The sequence below is a fragment of the Oncorhynchus kisutch genome, linkage group LG2 (assembly GCF_002021735.2).
Source record: "Oncorhynchus kisutch isolate 150728-3 linkage group LG2, Okis_V2, whole genome shotgun sequence".
In the NCBI taxonomy this organism is placed as follows: Eukaryota; Metazoa; Chordata; class Actinopteri; order Salmoniformes; family Salmonidae; genus Oncorhynchus; species Oncorhynchus kisutch.
This window is the reverse complement of record NC_034175.2, coordinates 31,111,556-31,119,000: the sequence shown is the minus strand read 5'-3', so window position 1 is coordinate 31,119,000 and position 7,445 is coordinate 31,111,556. Positions and strand designations below refer to the sequence as shown.

General features: G+C 41.4%; 1 long non-coding RNA gene across 1 annotated transcript; it reads right to left on the bottom strand.

Annotated features, from left to right (window-relative positions):
* Positions 1-5,306: 5,306 nt before the first annotated feature.
* On the bottom strand, positions 5,307-6,246 carry LOC116356621 (uncharacterized). Its single transcript, XR_004205039.1, has 2 exons — positions 5,761-6,246; positions 5,307-5,343 (listed from the first exon to the last, which is right to left on the bottom strand). It is a non-coding gene; the product is annotated as an uncharacterized LOC116356621 (long non-coding RNA).
* Positions 6,247-7,445: the final 1,199 nt, after the last annotated feature.

Below are 7,445 nucleotides of genomic sequence, written 5' to 3'. Positions count from 1 at the left end.
GATTGCATGCAATTACACCAAGCTCAGTCCGATGATGCTGTGACACACCACCCCAGACCATGACCTCCAAATCGATCCCGCTCCAGAGTACAGGCCTTGGTGTAATGCTCATTCCTTCGACGATAAACGCGAATCCGTCCATCACCCCTGTTGAGACAAAACCGCGACTCATCAGTGAAGAGCCCTTTTTGCCAGTCCTGTCTGGTCCAGCAACGATGGGTTTGTGCCCGTAGGCAACATTGTTGCCGGTGATGTTTGGTGAGGACCTGCCTTACAACAGGCCTACAAGCCCTCAGTCCAGCCTCTCTCAGCCTATTGCGGACAGTCTGAGCACTGATGGAGGGATTGTGCGTTCCTGGTGTAACTTGGGAAGTTGTTTTTGCCATCCTGTACCTGTCCCGCAGGTGTGATGTTCGGATGTACCGATCCTGTGCAGGTGTTACACGTGGTCTGCCACTGCAAGGGCAATCAGCTGTCTGTCCTGTCTCCCTGTAGCGCTGTCCTTGTAGCATGCTTAACTCTTAGAACTACCCCTCCCGGCTCTGGGAGAATTGTCATAAGCAACCGCTGAATAGCATAGCGCAACAGTCTAAATATTACTAGAAAATATTCATATTTGGACCATCCTGGGTGAAATATTTTGAAACGCAGCTTAGCCTTTTGTTAATAACCCTGTCGTCTCAGATTTTGAAATTATGCTTTACAGCGAATGCAATACAAGGGTTTGTGTAAGTTTATCGATAGCATAGCATAGCATTATTTCCACTTAGCATCAGGAAACTTGGTCACGAAAATCAGAAAAGCAATCAAATTTACCTTTGATGATCTTCGGATGTTTTCACTCACGAGACTCCCAGTTAGACAGCAAATGTTCCATTTGTTCCATAAGGATATTTTTTATATCCAAATACCTTAGTTTGGTGCGTTATGCCCAGGAATCCACCAGAAATAGCGGTCACGACAACACAGACAAAAATTGTGAATTATATCCATAATGTCGACAGAAACATGGCAAACGTTTTTTTATACCTATCCACTTACGCAATGTGGTCGTCGCTCATTCTTCAAAATAAAGGCCTGAAACTACATCTAAAGGCTGTAGACACCTTAGGGAAGCCATAGAAAAAGGAATCATAGGAACAGGGATGCATAGGAACACAGAGCTTTCAAAATTAGAGTCACTTCCTGATTGGATATTTCTCAGGCTTTTGCCTGCAATATCAGTTCTGTTTTACTCAAAGACAATATTTTTACCGTTTTGGAAACTTTAGAGGGTTTTCTATCCTAAGCTGTCAATTATATGCATATTCTATTCTTCTGAAAGATCACATTGCGTAAGTGGATAGGTGGGGGCTCTCAGTGAGTTTTGCGATACAGAGTAAAGCGGCCATTGTTTCTCCCGGTGTTATTGAAAAACCTACACACCCGGTTGATATATTATCGAATATACATTTTAAAAACAACCTGAGGATTGATTATAAAAAAAACGTTTGACATGTTTCTGTGGACATTATGGATATTATTTGGAATATACTTCTGTGTTGCCGTGACCGCTCTTTCCTGTGGATTTCTGAACATAATGCGACAAACAAAATTAGGCATTTTGGGTATTAAAATAATCTTTATGGAACAAAAGGAACATTTGTTGTGTACCTGGGAGTCTGGTGAGTGAAAACACCCGAAGATCAAAGGTAAACGATTAATTTGATTGCTTTTCTGATTTTCGTGACCTAGCTACTTAATGCTTAGTGTACATAATGTTTTGCTATGCTATCGATAAACTTACACAAACGCTTGTATTGCTTTCGCTGTAAAGCATAATTTCAAAATCTGAGACGACAGGTGGATTAACAAAAGGCTAAGCTGTGTTTTGCAATATTGCACTTGTGATTTCATGAATATGAATATTTTTTTGTCATATTATTTGACTGTGGTACGGTTGCTGACGAAAATGATCCTGCTTAACGGGATGGGTAGCGTCAAGAAGTTAAGGCACATTCACGCAGATGAGCAGGGACCCTGGGCATCTTTCTTTTGGTGTTTTTCAGAGTCAGTAGAAAGGCCTCCTTAGTGTCCTAAGTTTTCATAACTGTGATCTTCATTGCCTACCGTCAGTAAGCTGTTAATGTCTTAATTACCGTTCCACAGGTGCATGTTCATTAATGGTTTATGGTGGGAAACAGTGTTTAAACCCTTTACAATGAAGATCTGTGAAGTTATTTGGATTTTTACTAATTATCTTTGAAAGACCAGGTTCTGAAAAAGGGACGTTTCTTATTTGCAAGCTGAATTTCTATTATGATCATTATTTTTGCAGTCTTTCATGCCATCCAGTGTTGTACTGTATATAGTCAAATGAAACAAGTTTCTTTAATGTTTTTCTTTTTAACGATTTGCTGTTGACAGTTCATATTCATGCTGAAAGTTACATTATTTTGGCTCCAGTTCAACATACTGTATGTATCAATTGTTGTGCAGTATAAAAATTTGTTCTAGTAATGATTTTTTTATACAAACAATACCAGCAGTTGCTGTTTTAAAATTATAAATATAGTGACAATGTCTTTTGAAAAAATCAAGCAGAGGTTCTAGCTAGTGTATCCCACTGTCCTTGGACTCTTGTCGGATGAAGTTGTTCGGTTTATCAAGTCCCAGGCTCCCATGACTGTTATGACCATTTATTTACAAGTTAATTGCAATTCGCTTTAGTGCCGTCTGTACCTGATAGAGCAGATCTAGTCTCACATGCAGAAGTAAGCCATATGGCACGAGAGACTCATTGGAAGGAGGAGACGAGCACACCTAGAATTTCTGACTGAGCGGACACACATTTGAGCATCCCCAGGATGGTCCATTTACTTTGTGCTGTTATAATTTAAGCTATTAAATCCTGTGATTTCATTGGGGCATTTCCCCCTCATAGCAAATAGCTGTGTGTGTGTGTGTGTGTGTGTGTGTGTGTGTGTGTGTGTGTGTGTGTGTGTGTGTGTGTGTGTTCAGCGAGAAAAGGCGCTTCCGGGTGTACATAGTGATGCCTCTGCAACCCAGCTTCGAAGGCGACATCTCCTCAGGAGGGGCCCAAGCCATCAAAGCCATCATGTACTTTAATTACAGGTAATCACTGCTCACACAATCTCACACCCTCTCACACACTCCTTCCCTAATTGCCTCAATTAAGCTCTAAATAAGCACTGGACACACGCCTTTGCCTTAGAGACAGGCAAATTACAATGGCCAGGCTAAAAACAACAGTTACCTCATCTCACGCTTAAAAGGCGATTAAGGAACACACAAAAACATCACGTCTCCCACGCAGTGCGAAAATGAGAAAATATATAAAAGAAAGCTTTGATAAGCCAGTTCTGAGCTAAGTGGGCAAAGAAGAAGGGATGGCCAGAGAGGAGAGAAATGGGAAAAGAAAAGAGTAATGAAAGTGGAGATGAAAAGAAAGACAAGAGGATTGATGTCTGTTTCTTCTCTTCCCTACAGGACCATGTGCTGGGGAGATCACATTGAGAGCCTGAAATGTGTGAGTAACTAGACGTCCCATTGGCTGCCAATTCATTTCACGGCCCCCTGAACATGGCCCCTCTCTCACTGCCCCCTGAACACTCATTATCGACAGTGCACAAAACCTGCATATGTATGCCGTCAACTGAGCAGCACTGGCACTTTTGTAAATAGAAATAAAGATCTCATGCCTTAAATGGGCTAATTCTCTGACTAACAATGCTCCGCATTAAGGGCCTTTATACACCTCGCTGCAGCCAGCAGTATTAATAGAACCCTAGTCAATTACCTGAAATCTAACCCCCAAGTGTTGCCGTGTGAGGGGGTCTAGATGTTCGATGCTTTGATAGGAGAGAGCAAATGATACAACCTGTGTGTGCATCTGTGTGTGTGTACAGTGGAAGCCTGCTGGATCAACTACATCTCGTTCTGTGGGCTGAGGACTCATGCTGACCTGGACGACAGACTAGTTACTGAGCTGATCTATGTACACAGCAAACTACTCATAGTGAACAATCGCAGCATCATCAATCAGTAATATAATATACTGTAACAACAATACTATACAACACAACATAACATAACATAACCACAACAAACTGGTCATAGTGAACAATCACACCATCATCGGTCAGTAAGATAATATACTGTAACAACAATACTATACAACACAACATAAAATAACATAACCACAACAAACTGGTCGTAATGAACAATCACACCATCATCATCAGTCAGTAAGATAATATAAAATAAAATAAAAACACAAGACATAGGGAATAGCGATATGATGATCATCATCAGTAAGCTGGACTGCATCTAACCCTATACACTACAAAACATGACATGAGAAATAACTTCACAATGCTCTCAGGAAGACAAACTAAGTACTGGTGCTGTGCAACTTTTGTTTGCTGTTGAAAAAGAGAGAAGTACACCATCTGCCCTGTAGATGGCAATGTCACACAGGGAAAGAGCAGAGAGCATGCTCCAGCTGCAGGCAATGCTGCAGTGTTTGGCTGCAAACATGTTCTGAAAACCATTCAAATAACATATTTCACCCAGAACATCTGTCCCCTAGTTAACTAATTTCCTCACACATTAAAGGATACTTTTTGAGAACATTTTAGATTTTTAGATACAACTGGAAACTTCAAGGAGTAGGGTGTTTACCCTCCGCTTGTGCCATGTCTTGACATACCTGGACCACCTATTGACATGTAAGTAAATCAGGTGTTAAATGAGGTGCTAAGGAGACTAAAATGGCACTCCAAGCACAATTTATAAGTTCCTCCTGTGTGTCTGCTGGCAGGCTCAGCCAACATCAACGACAAAAGCGCGACAGTGAGATGGCGGTGGTAGAGGACGCAGACATGGTAATGGCCGTGATGGTCGGAGAGAGCTACCAGATTGGGAGGTTAGCCCTGTCACTCAGAGAAGAGTGTTTCAGGTCATTTAAATTAATAAGAAAAAGTGGGGTAGGTTGAGTTGTTTTAACATTCAGCATCACTCCTTCAAAGGAAATATCATTTTCTTTCTAACAAAGACATATGCATATTTCATGATCTTGTGTATCCCTGGAAATAATCAGAATTCTCGTAAACACTACAGATTTGAAAACATAGCTTTTGAAAACAAAGTGGTCTCTTGGCACAACTAACCCCGGGTATGGAGTAGGTTGTGTCGCGGGACAGGGTAAATTAAGCCTTATTCTGTCCTTGAGTTGCGTTCCCATGCAAAACTAGACAGATAGCTAACAACTAAGTCTTCAATAAAACTCCCAAGGCGTGACTTTTCTTGAATGAATATATTGAAAACGTTTATGTTGTGAAACTGCAAAATACAGAAAAGAATATACTTTAGTATTCAATTCACACCGACATACTGTAGCTGTACTTTAAACATTTGAAGTTGCATAAATACAAAGCACGTGCTAAGGTACCATGCATCTGGCATGATGCCAAACCATATAGCTAATTGTTACTCATATGGTAATTGGCTCCTTTCATTACTCTAATGTACAAACATTTATGTAGAATAACAAAGCATATTACACTAGGAACAGTAACAAAACTACAGTATTGTATATTTTACAATTCGTTTGCATGACGCACGAGCAAAGTAATACAGCTAACGACATACATTTAAAGGCATTGCAATTTGTGAGTAAATGCAACCAATATTGATATGTAAGCAACTCTATCAATAACAAGATTATCATCATTAGCTAAATGCTTGAATCGAACTTACAAACAAATATTTCCAAGGCTGAAGCGTGACAAGAAATAACCGAAAGACCTGCACCGTAGCGTTGTTTGTAGCTGCTTCTTTGCATGCAAAACTAATTCTGTACTTCCTGTTTGCGTCGTCTTTCTAAGTACCAGAAAGCGCCACTAGGGGGCAAATAACACCATTGAACACAATGAAAATCCAATTTAACCATTGTAATAAAATAATCTGTTACCTTCTAACAGGATGGCAGCACACTCCCCGCCTGGCATAATGAAATTGTGCCACTATGAAATAAAACATATCAAGAAACAAATAATGTCCTTTCTATTTTTATCTTTTGTCTCTAGGATGCTTCAGAAAGAAGAACAACAATCTCTGAGATTGGTCTCAGAAACACCTTAGCAGCTCCTTGCTTGACAATTTTTAGTTCTACTTTCCTAACCTTTTTGTCAGTACTGGGAAAGGTTTTTACCACAAGCCCGACTGGCCAGTCATTTCTGTGTGCCTGACTGTCTCTCAATAAGACAACATCTCCCACTTTTACGTTTGGCTTTTCTGCTGTCCATTTCCTGCGTCTCTGCAGCGTTGTCAGGTACTCCTGTCTCCACCTTTTCCAAAAGGTGTCAGCGAGACACTGGACTTGCTTCCACTGTTTTCCTTTTTCAATGCATTTGAATTCCTCTCTGAAGGCTTCATGTTGCACACAGTGAATGATTGCTGTTTTGGCTTGTGACAACTCACTTGTACCGCATGGTTTATTACAGTCATGCCAGCCTTTGCAGCTGGTGTTGTCTGCACCTTCATGGAAGGATCTTGCAACATGAATGAGTCGTGCTGTGGCTCGATTGAGAGTTTTCCAGCTTGAGAACCTCTCAAAGCGATGAGAGCCGAGTTGAGCTCCAGAAACTTTAGAGGCAAAGACAGTGACGTCTGGTCGAATCTCTGCATCTGTGTGAGGCTCTACAAGGTCAAAATTGATGTTCTCAGGCTTACTCGAGTTTGTTTGGGTCAGGAACGGTGGACCTGAGAACCAACTAGTGTGTTTTAAGAGCGCAGCAAGTATGGGCCTGGTTGCATGGTCTGCTGGATATTCATATGTTCCAACTCCATCAAAGATTCCTTCCACATTTTCCATTCCTCTTCTTTTTCTGTGGGAAGAGGGGCATCCCACTCACTCTGATCAGAAGATAGTTCTCTGATTAAGGCTTTACCTTGCATTGTTATTGGAGCCACGAACCCAAGGGGGTCATAAAGACTATTCACTGTGGACAGGATGCCTCTCCGCGTAAAAGGCTTCTCATTGTGGGACACCTGGAATGAGAAGCTGTCTGTTTCCAGGTTCCAGGAAAGTCCCAGACTCCGTTGAAAGGGGAGAGGATCCACTCCTAGGTCCAGATCTTTTAAGTCTTTCGCACGGTCCTCCATAGGGAAGGCTTCCATAACTGTTTTGCTATTGGATGCAATCTTGTGTAGTTTCATGTTGGACTCCGCCAACATTGCTTGTGTTTTTCTTAGAATGTTGACAGCTTCTTCTGTAGTAGCTACTGATGTCAGACCATCATCGACGTAGAAGTTCCTCACTACATATTGCTTGGGTTCTGACCCATGTTCCTTCTCACCCTGTAGAGCTGCTCTGGTGAAGGGCTGTTCCCAAATACATGCACTTTCATCCTGTACTCGGTTATGTTTCCATCTGGGTTGTT